The sequence below is a fragment of the Cornus florida genome, unplaced genomic scaffold, assembly GCF_030987335.1.
Source record: "Cornus florida cultivar Cherokee Brave unplaced genomic scaffold, ASM3098733v1 CherokeeBrave_3.0.0_Hap2_Chr09, whole genome shotgun sequence".
NCBI classification, from domain to species: Eukaryota; Viridiplantae; Streptophyta; class Magnoliopsida; order Cornales; family Cornaceae; genus Cornus; species Cornus florida.
In genome coordinates this window covers 76,849,667-76,861,691 of record NW_026775579.1, presented here as the reverse complement: position 1 = coordinate 76,861,691, position 12,025 = coordinate 76,849,667, and the positions used below count along the sequence as shown (strand labels likewise).

The window sequence follows — 12,025 nt, the reverse complement described above, 5'->3', positions numbered from 1 at the left end:
AATTCTGTGGTATGGTTTTTATGGATTCTGAGTGATAGGTGAAATAATAATTAAACTTGAATTGCAACTATTTGTTTTCGGGGCTGGTACAGTTTGGCAATGTAGATTCAGGATTGTGTTTGTTTCAAAAGAAAACCATATATATCAGGAAAGAAATATTTTCTTTGAATAGTAGTTCACTAGATGGAGGAAAGATATACATTTTTGAAGTTTCAAAGATAAAGTGTGAAGAATGCAACTGATGGTGGCTTTCCTTGTTGTAGTAAATACCCTCATTTGAGGTGCCCAAACTATCAGAAGAAAGCTAATATGCAAAATTGCAGAAACTTTTCACGAAAATTGGCATTCATTTCCTCGAATACACTTGTACTTTTCCATAAATTTTCCATGAATTTGCATTCTTTCATGTCATTTGGTAATGAAGTTTATATTAACGTGATAACAACCATACTAGTAGAAAATTCTGTAATGACTTTTTCCTTCTAACTTGAAATCACTAGCTATGTTTGGATGGGAGCATGGAATCGGCAACTTGAAATCGTTGAGAGTACCTAGTCTTGTAAGAGCCTTCTATGATACGTTCGGTAACATAGAATTAGTGCCTTCAAATTTTGAAGTAAATTTTCTCAATTTACAAGACATCAATTCCGTTACACCGAACATACCTATGTAATTGTCCTATATCATGTAATTGTCTTGTGTATTTCAGTATGTGAGGGTTGTCCTATTTTGTTTTGATATATTTTTTTGTCATGTATTTATGTGAGTGCACGTGTGTGGTTCTATTTCCTATTTATATGATTTATTTGATTGGTATAGCAGTTAGTGCAGAAGTGTTGTGTAATTTTCTATTTATATTATTTAGTTGATTGATATCAAGAGTATATATTGTATTTAACCCACCCAGATAGATAAACCAATAATACCACATGATCTTGATATAAAAAGTCAACAAGAATTGAATTTCATACTAAATTCACCCTTTTCTAAACATTTAGAACCACAAATTTAACAAGTCACGAATTTGTACTCACAAAATTAATTAATTAATTAAATTTTTTTTTTCATTTTAGAACACAATAGTCATATAAGCAAAAAGAATAAAATTAACTAGTATACCAAGTACTCAATCGAATCAATTGCACAATCTCTCTGAAGCCCAAGGGCTAGCTTGCTTTTAAAATGGCCAATTTAGCTTGTTTGCCATAGGGCCTGATATCTGAATGAGCTCGTATAATTTTGTCATTTGGGCTACATGTCTTTTATAAAGATTCTGGGTTGATCTTAAATATCAGCCCAATACTGTACATATAATGTGTATTATATAAATAAAGTAATGTGTATATATGGAGGGTATATATATATATATATAGAGAGAGAGAGAGAGAGAGAGAGAGAGAGAGAGAGAGAGAGGGGAATTTGAAATGGTATCTGGTCCAATAAGCATATAAAAGGGGACTGCTTTTCCTAGTTTGATGGATAGCCTTTCCTGCTAAATGGAGTAGTCAAACACCCCTATTATCCAATTGTTTACAAGAGCAACTTGTAAAAAATTGTCGTGAGTCATGTAAAAGAGCGAAAGGCACTTTAAAAGGGATTCTTCTGACTCAATTTTTTTTTTTAATATTTGTCAAAGCACAAAATTAAATCAAAGACTTTGAAGTGTTGGTATCAGGTGCCTCTCGTTTATCACTTCCTTTCCGTAATCCATCAGCTATTCCCGCCAACCTGTTTACCATTATTTCCCACTTGCTTTACATTTGTTGAAGCCCTTGTAAAAGCATGTGGCGGTGTGAGTTTCTTGTCAGAAAAATACTATAAATTTGTTCACACGTTTGTCTGTAAATTCGTGGGATTTGCACTAGTGAAATTCAGAATACGACATAAAGCCTTTATCATTAAATAAAATAATTCTAAATGAAAATTTAAAATTTTTTGTGTAGTGAAAAAGTGATGGCATGATAACTTAAAATTCTATGAATTTAAGACGTTTGAATAAATGTTTTGAAATATTCAAATCTTAATGTTTGGATCTTAACCATTCGAGTTTATAAGAACCAAAATTTTGAATTATAAGATATTGATCTTATAGCAAGAAATTAATTTTATGACATCGATCTTACCAAATTTGAATGTTTTGGTTCTAACCATTCGGACTTAGAATTAAATTTTGTGACTAGAGGGAGAGAGTTTTATGGTTTTGGATTTAGCTAGGCAAAGTAATTAAAAGGTAGGATTAGACTAATAAGTTTGTTAACGAGGGTTCATTTTGTAAATCATGGTTGTGGTTAAAGAATGAAGATGTAGGTTGACAAAGGACAAGTTGGTACTGTTGGTTTTGTTGGCGGAGGACAGGCTAGCTAACAATGATTGCTGAGAAAGTGGTGAATTCTATTGCTTCCTCTGTCTGCAACAATGGAAAAAAATAAGCACAAGATCAACCCTGGTGATGCCTAATTAATCTTTTATACCATATCCTCTCTCTCTCTCTCTCTCTCTATATATATATATATATATATATCTATCATTCACTGTGTTGCATGTATTGTGAATATTTTATGCAATAAAGTCATCTTTTGGTGATAGTAGAGAGTTATATATTAGTGCATGTTATACTATTCTTTGCATCTCAAATGAGCTTTCTTTGCTTTTCCACTCAAAGATAATAAGTGTGTGCACTGTGTAATGTTTTGTATATGTTGCCAAGATCTCCATTTGAGAAGGTCATGAGTACTGATAAAGATGAGAAAATCCATGCAGCTCATTACAAATATAGTGATCGACAAGAGATTTAATCTGGAAAATCCATGAGAGACATGATAGACAAAGAGACGGGTTGGTGAGAAGAAAAATGGAAATCACTATGCTAGATAATTACCAAGTAATTAATTAGAAGTAAACAAATTATTTTATTTAATACCAAGTTTGCAGAAGATTGAAAGAACTTATTTTATTTATTTATTTTTTTTCTATTATATACTAATAATTTTTATTAAAATCCTGAAACTGACACACTAAATTTTTGATAATATATGTACTTTTTGCCTGGTTAAGTAAGTCCTTATATACAATTTTGTCCACGCTTGTACCCCTCATCTCCTCTTTGAGGATGGAAAAAACTTCTCATCTCCTTTTTGAGGATGGAAAAATTTTGAAAGATTATACCCTTCATAAGGATCATAGTTAGCTACTCACTCGTGAGTAGTTTCAACCTTCTCACTCCTTATGTGTTCAAATAAAAAAATAAAAAAATCAGCAAATTTATAAAAAAATAAGAAAAAAGTGGAGTGACTCGTTTTAATTGGGTAATCACCCTTTCCCTTTTCTCTCTCTTTTTCATTGATTATATATATACTTGCCCTTATTAAAGCTTTAAATAATGAAAAAGAGTAATCAACTCTCTCATTACATTACCATTTTTAAAGAAGATAAAATCTTCTTTAAATAAATCAAAATTATTTAAATTTTTTTTGTATTATCCAAGCGGAGCCATATAAGGCCAGGGGAGGCACATGCAACCATACCCGCCCCGCCTACTATAGATAAATACATAATTTTGTTTTTTACATATATTTATATGATAAATTTTAAATAATGCCCCCCTAAACTTATCAATTACTAAAAAAAAAAATTCTTCTCTTTTACTTTTCAAATTCCTCTAATTTCATTTTTATAAAAAATAAAAAGAAGTTACTTATATATATATATATATATATATATATATATATTCCCTTCTTCAATTAAACCATTTTTTCCCCTTTAAAGTTCTCTCATTTTTCTTGCTTTTGTTCTTCTTCTTTTTAATTTATTTATTTTTGTTTACCTTTTGATTTGAAGAAAAGTAAGGGAAGTGGCAATGCAAACACAACATCTGAAATTCTGACCAACTGAATAATATGAGAGCTACTTTTATTAGCTAAAAGATCAGGTAAAAGAGGAGCAAAATGGAAATGATTGGAATAGAGAAAAGAAACTACAAGATATAATTAGAAAGAGTTTGCGCTTGCCGGGAGTCGAACCCGGGTTTATTGCTTGGAAGGCAATTATCCTAACCGTTGGACTACAAATGCAATTCAATGCCAAAACCATCCGTTTTTATGTATTCTAACGAATAGATGAAATAATAATTAAGCTTGAATTGCAACTATTTGTTTTCGGGGCTGGTACAGTTTGGCAATGTAGATTCAGGAATGTGTTTGTTTCAAAGGAAAACCATATATATCAGGAAAGAAATATTTTCTTTAAATAGTAGTTCACAAGATGGAGGAAAGATATACATTTTTTAAGTCCATTTCAGATTCTACAAAGGCATCGCTAAAAAAGAGAGAACAAAAGTTTCAAAGATAAAGTGTGTGAAGAATGCAACTGATGGTGGCTTTCCATGTTGTAGTAAATGCCCTCATTTGAGGTGCCAAAATAGCTGAAGAAAGCTAATATGCAAAATTGCAGAAACTTTTCACGAAAATTGGCATTCATTTCCTCGAATACATGCTTGCACTTTTCCATAATTTTCCCATGAATTTGCATTCTTTCACGTCATTTGGTAATGAAGTTCAGAATAACGTGATAAAGAGGCAACCATACTAATAGAAAATTCTGTAATGACTTTTTCCATATAACTTGAAATCACTAGCTATGTTTGGAAGTACGGAATCTTAGATTTTGAATTGGAAAAAATTTAATAAAAAATTTGATATATAATTTAGTCATTTTCGTGATATATATATATATATCTTTAGTTAAAAAAATCTTTGCATTTCACAATGTTAGGAGAACTACGTACATACATACATATTAGGATTTTGGCAATTTTTACGGTATAAATTAGTTAACCAAAAGAACTCTACAACATGGATGAACCTTGAGGATCACCTTTTTTTCAAGTGCAGATACAGTTGTGCAATTTGGGAGTTCATTCAACATGCGGCAGGCTTCTACATCAAGCCTAACAGTTGGAGAGAGCTCATTGATTGGTGTTCTAATACCTGGTCTCATGGTCAATGGCTCACTCACAAACTTCTACTCACTGCAGCTATCCACTTCCTTTGGCAATTAAGAAAGGAATGCAAGGGCATTCAGAAATAGATCTTCTCCTCCTTACCTCATCATAAGGATGATTAAAAACTGCATCAGAGCTAGACTTGCATCAATACAGCTCAAGTGTGGTACAGATTTGAGGAGTATCAGTACAATGGCAGAATTGCAAGAACTATTTGCCAAAGGTTGTTTATTTGCTAATGGCCAAACCTTGCTACTGGATTAGTGCTATTGAGCTTGTTGTGATTGAGATTGCAAACAGAATTAATGTATTTGAAGATGTAGGTTTGGTAGGTTTGAAGAATGTATTGTTTTGATAAGCAATGTTTAGTTAGTGCAACATTGTCTTGTTAGTGCAGCTTTGTTTTGTTTTGTTTGTTGTCCCTATGGAGAATGTTCCTAAGGTTCATTTGTCCAACTTTGGACTTGTAAACATTTTCTTCAAGAAAAATTCACTCTCTGCCAATTCAATTTTCCAATTGACTCTACAATCAGTGAGATCCAAACTTCTTTCTTCCAATATCTCAGACACAACCAACCCTCGGAGGGTAGCAATTCAATTTTCCAATTAACATTCCGGCCAACGCGGAAACCGCCGGACATCACCCTTCGTTGACAGTTGTCGACAAATGTTGGAGTCAATCCTCCATGGTCACCGGATTTTGAGGACTTCTGTAACAGCTATGTAACGGATTTGGGCTCTTTAAGTCTTGTAGGCCTTTGGGCCGAGTTTGGGCCTTTGGTTGTTTAACTTTCGGCTAACTATCCATTGGGCTTTGTACGGACACTTGTTAATACTTTGTAAATTGACTTGAATTTTCAAAAAAAAAAAAAAAAAAAAAAAACATTTTCTTATTTTATAAAAGCTTATCCATTCAACTTTAAAAAAAAACATGGATGAACTTAAATAAGATTTGACGTGTTTTTAAGTCTCATCTTATCTACAATTATAATAAAAATTCCCAAACCAACTAGGTATAAAAAAAAAAAAAGAAAAAAAAAAAAAGGAGATGTGAAGTTAAAAATTTTACTTTAATCATGAGGAAAATTGAAAAGGATCCGTTTGTTTGGATGTAAAATATTTTTTTAGAAATTATATATATTTTTTATTTTATGGTATTTAGTTGTCTGTACATAATATTTATGAAAAAAAAAATATTAAAACTTAAAAAAAATAACATAGTACTCGTCAATTTTTGACAAATTATTTTATATGCTCCATTTGATGCACTTAACCTCAACCTCGACCTAAATTTAAACTTGTACCGAACACCAAAAGATGGCGCTTGAATGGGCAATTCTTTTCCTATGGTATATTAACATAATGTTCAACTGTTAGATGGCATCCCCGCAAGCTTTTAGGTCCCTATAGATTTTATAACAAGTTTTGGATTCACATAATGTTGTAATATATATCAACATTTTGATTGTGAAGATCAGATGACATGTTGTAACTTTAAGGCACATTCGCAAAAAAGGGAAATGGGCCACCAATGGTTGGTTTTTCTCAATTTGACCATTTTTGTTTATGTAATCTTATGATTTAACCTAAGTTGATACGTTTTTAATTTTTTTATTTTTTAAAGAGTAAGCTTATGTATAGATGAGTAAATATGTACAAACAAGGGCACTCGGGTCAAACAAACATCGCCATTTTTAACAATCAAATAGAAAGGAAACACCTGCTCTGTTATGGTAATTTGACCATTCAATAATTTTCTTTTTCCATGTTTTTTTTCCCTTCTATTTCAAAGTAATTTTTCTATTATGTTTTAGATTTATAAAATCATTCGTAATGACTTTGTCTAATATCAATTTTGATCGATTTTCATGTCTTTTACATTTTATATAAACTAATCTCTCCATTTTTTTTTGGTAATTAATCTCTCCATTTTTTCACTTGAGAATCTAAGCTCTCCATTTTTAATATTTCTCACATCTAAAGCCACCAATATCACACCCTCTATAAATTAATATATATTTTCACTTGAGAAACACAAGAGCTTGAGGGCATTTAAAGAGAGAGAGAGATGGCGGATAAGATGGCGAATGCACGTAAGGGAGTGGCTCAAGGGGAGGCCAAGCCCGAGCCCGGGCCCGAGCCGATGGCGAAATTTGTTAAGAATGGGAGCTTGTTTCCGGCAAAGAAGAAGCCGGTGATCAGTGGCGTAGCCACATAGGAACAAGTGGGGGCAGTTGTCCCCACTGAATTTTTAATTTTTTAAATTTTTTTTTTAATTTTATATAGAAAGATTTTTATATTTCTATAATTGTCTCCACTAAAAGTTGACAATGCACATAATCTTTCCAAAAAAGGAGTATAATCTTTCCAAAAAATATGATATTAAAGGAATATAATCTTACAAAAAAATATGATATTTTTTTTTCACTTTCTTAAAATATTATATTCTTTCACACTTTCCCCAAAAATACAAGATATTCTTTCTAACTTATGACTTTGGCATAAACAAATGCGTTGTTAATTTTCAAAATCTAAACAAATATTGCATTGCAGAGGCAGGTAATCTAATATATAATTTTTTATCATTTAAATCTACTATTGTTATGCTATGAACATTTTTAAAACTCGACTGCGTGCTTTCAGAGTATGAAAAATATTCTGAAATATTTAGTAATGTTTAATTTTTACATATATTATTTTGGTTCAAATAATATATTTAAATAATATATATATATATATATATATATATATATATATATATATATATTGGTTCAAATTATATATATATATATATATATATATATTATTGTTGTTAAAAATTGCTCCCATTGAAAAAAATTTCTGACTACGCCACTATTGCCGGTGATGGACATGATTGTTGAGAAAGTGGTTAAAGCTTGCCCTTGCAACAAGGAAAAAAACAAGGCCAAGGTCAACAACCTATTATAGCAACAAGAACAACATCAACCCCATCAATCCTGATCATGACCCATGCACGAAGTGCCTAGCTAATTAATCTTATGGTATCTTGTCCTATATATATTTCACTGTGTTGTAGAGAATATTTTATATATGTAATAAAATCTTGTTTTGGTGATAGTGCAGTTATATTTGTGCATGTTACTCTCTTATTCTTTATATATAATCCGTATATATGACTCATGATTAAATTAAGAATTATTACATATAAATGGTGCTAATGATTCATATTTACTATTTAATGAAGTCAAAGTCTCATAATTTTGAAGAAATAAAAATATGAAAAAATATTGTTTACCCTCAATGAGGTACCACTTTTAGGAACATATGTACACTTTTTGTCATTAGGTATCACTTTTTGTGTTACACAAAAAAGTAGTATCTGATGCACAAAAAGTGGTACTTATGTGTATAAAAGTGGTATCTCTATGCCCAAAACAAAAGTAGTATCTCTTTGCACAAAAAATGGTACCTATGTAATTAAAAGTGGTACCCCAGTGAGGGTAAACGGTGTTTTTTTATGTCCACGTCAATATTTTAATCAATTTCATTTTTTAATAATTACGAGACTTTGACTCTATTAAATAATAAATATAAGTCATTAATACCATTTATATATAATAATCCTATTCCATTAGGTCTCTCGGGTAAATTTCAGGCTTATACCCATGTTAATAATATATGTTAAAGAGTGAGTAGTCTTACATATAGCCTTTTTATGTGTTGTACTTTTCTTTTCTTTCTTTTTTATTCTTTTTATTTTTTATTATGTATTGTACTTGGTACATCACTCCTTTAGAGATGGAATCCATATATACGATGGATCAATGAGAGAGAGAGAGAGAGAGAGAGAGAGTCCATCTGTTTGTGTTTTGTCTATTTTTCAACAAAAATTTTCCTCTTTTAGGCAGGAGCACATCTTAAGAGCTCATACCACTTGAATCAATAGTCCGATATTCAACCATCTCATTTTAATTGAATTAGTTATGATGGTTTGTCAGAGCCACATCAATAATTTTGCCGGCACATGTAAAAAAATATATATTAAAATTTAGAAAAAACAATATAATTATTAATTTTAAACAAATTATTTTACACATCCAGTCCACTAAACTCCACCTTAAATTTTGTCAAATAGTGAAAAATAAAATATTTTAAAATATTTTACCTGAAAAAAAAATATATTTTACATATAGCCTGACAGTGGGCCTGAGCCTGGACGGTTTTGTTCTTGGACTTTACCTCAAAAGGCCTCATACCAATTGGAGATGACACATTTACATATAAGCACTTCACCTTTTCTGTACCCAGGCGATGTGGGATTGTGCACCCATAGCTAGTCAATGTGGTAGCCTGACAGTGTCTCTCGCACCCGCCCACGACATACCCACCCACAAGGTCATTACAGCTACAATTATGTGTAGCATGGGAGTTGTATATAGATATATATATATATATATATATATATATATGATGTAGTGTTGTTGCAGTGTAAATGCAATAGAGCAAAATGTGAGGAACGTGTTAGCATAAAAAAACAGGAGATGCAAAGTTAAAATTTTTACTTTAGTTAAAGAAAAATTCTGTACAAACAAGAGATGCGACAAAATAAAATGTACATCATTTAAGTCATCTAATGATATAATCTTTTCATTCTAAAAAAAACAAAGGAAAGGCATTCGAGCCCAGGGGTGGCGAAGTCAAAAAGGGAATGTGTACTGTACGCACAGCCTCATCTAGTGAGATCGAAAAGATGGGAGCTAGTTTCCATACCTGTGAGGCACATTTGGCATAACAAAGAATGTCATTGATTCTTTGTCAAGATTGGGACCTTTGATTTGCAACCACATAACATTATCCGTTTTGCTTTGATCAATCAAAGGCTTCAGTTTCAAGATGGGATGCCATTTGGGGCCATCTTTTTTTGTTAAAAGAATTTCCGACCTATGAAAGGGAATAGAATAAACATGTTCATATTTTACGTATTGTTTATATAAGTGGGTTCAACGTTTGAATGATTTTTGAGAACTTATTATTCATGACAAAATTGGCCAATCAATTAAATTTGACAATAATGGAATATCCCAATTGAGGTGGCCAAAATACCAAAATAAAGATCAAAACGGTGTAGCCTAATATAGTAGTAACATCACTGAATTGAACTCCATTATAGATGATTGATTGGGTTTTTTTAATCTATACTCCTCAGTATCGAACTTTTATTTATATGTATATATTAGTAGTTCTTTTGCACTTTTTACCGCAATCATTAGACTTTTGTACTTATCTTTTATTATTGTAATTAGTGATAGTGATATTAGTAAACATTAAAATTTTAAATTAGAAATACTGATAGTGATTTTGTATTAAAAGGAAATTATATAGGTGGGTTTGGAATGTGATCGGTAGATTTAATCTAATGGTTGCTACAGAAAGTGCGAATAATATTTTTGCTCCACACGAAGCAAGAGATCACTATTCCATATCTGATATCTTATTATTAACAAATTATATATAAATTCATTCATAAATTATGAGTCGAATTATCAAATTGAAAATAAATCTTATCAGATTGTATCCAGCATGTACCAATTCGAATTCATTCATAATTTTGCGTAGGCATGCACTCGGTTTGGTTCGGTTTGCCTTTAGGCTGACCAAAGAACAATGAATTAAATTAGTATGGTTAGATGGGCCATGCCCTAGCTCTGGAATGGCCCTTGGGCCAATGCTTTTCCTTAATTGGGCCTGTATAGTTACGTATTTCTTATTAAAAAAAATAAAACTACATAATACTCTTGAAAAGGTTTATTATAAAAAAGGGGATTAGTTTTAACCATTAAATTTGCATACTTTTCTTTCTACTTCTTGAAAAGGTTTATTAAATTACTCCAAAAACTGATTGAAATTACACGTTAAGAATCCTAACGTACACTTGATTCACCAAATGAAACTATTTTAATAACGCTAGCTTATAAAAATGGCTGAAAATTTTGGACAGTTCAAGAATTCAACATAAATTTTCTTTGAAGTTGGAAATCTCCAAGGAAAGTGAGAGTGTAAACACAAAACATTAACGTATATGTTTGTACTTTGTAATAAGCATAAAATTAAGAAAAAAATACGGTTAATTTTCTTGTGAAATTCTTTCTAACTTCCATAAATTGAATACGAAATTCATAACTTATGATAGTTGGTCAATGGTCATGCATGATCCTCTTTTTTGTATTGACATGAGAGCTTCAAATAATAACTTGGATAGAGAATATAAACTACAAAACTTGCAGACCGATTCACATTATATAGACTATATAGTATATATGTAAATACATATATATGGTCAAAAGTAAAATTAGCAATTCATTGGAATAAATAAGTTAATTTCATAGTAAGTTTGTGGAAGATTACAAGACCTGCTTAGTAAATGCATCAAACAAAATAAATAAATAAAAATAAAAAACAACATTCTTCCCAATCACTCTCTGGTCATATTATATACACTATATGTGTATATATATAAAATCGGAAGAAATTGTGCACAACACATTGTGTCATTACAGATACCCCGTGGGAATTAGTTTATTGAAATAAATTATTATTAGGTGATTACAAGACCTGCTAGCCCAAATTGCACGTTCACACGTGAAACAACACCAACACCACCATGCAATGCAATATCAATACGACAAAGACTATCACTTAACCCTCTATAAATACGTACCATGTTCTTTCATTTGTGAAACATAAAAGTTAGGATTAATATTTTTAATTTTCATCTGTGATAGCAAGACAGAGGAGAAATGGCAGATAAGGGTGGTCAAGGAACATCGATGTCCCAATATTCTAAGCCAGGGAGTGTGATTCCTCCGGATAAGAAGAAGGTGTCAACAATGGTTGTTGAGAAAGTGGTGAAATCCTGTAGCAGCAACAACAAAATCAAGCCGTCCGGGTGATGATGATCCAGAGTACTGCTGCATAGTCTTGTATACTATATATATATATATATATATATATATATATATCATTGTCTTGTACTTTGTCATAAAT

The 12,025-nt window shown here is 31.2% G+C and overlaps 1 non-coding gene across 1 annotated transcript; it reads right to left on the bottom strand.

Annotated features, from left to right (window-relative positions):
• Positions 1-3,998: 3,998 nt before the first annotated feature.
• Positions 3,999-4,070, bottom strand: TRNAG-UCC (transfer RNA glycine (anticodon UCC)). The gene has a single exon. It is a non-coding gene; the product is annotated as a tRNA-Gly (tRNA).
• Between the last annotated feature and the right edge of the window lie 7,955 nt (positions 4,071-12,025).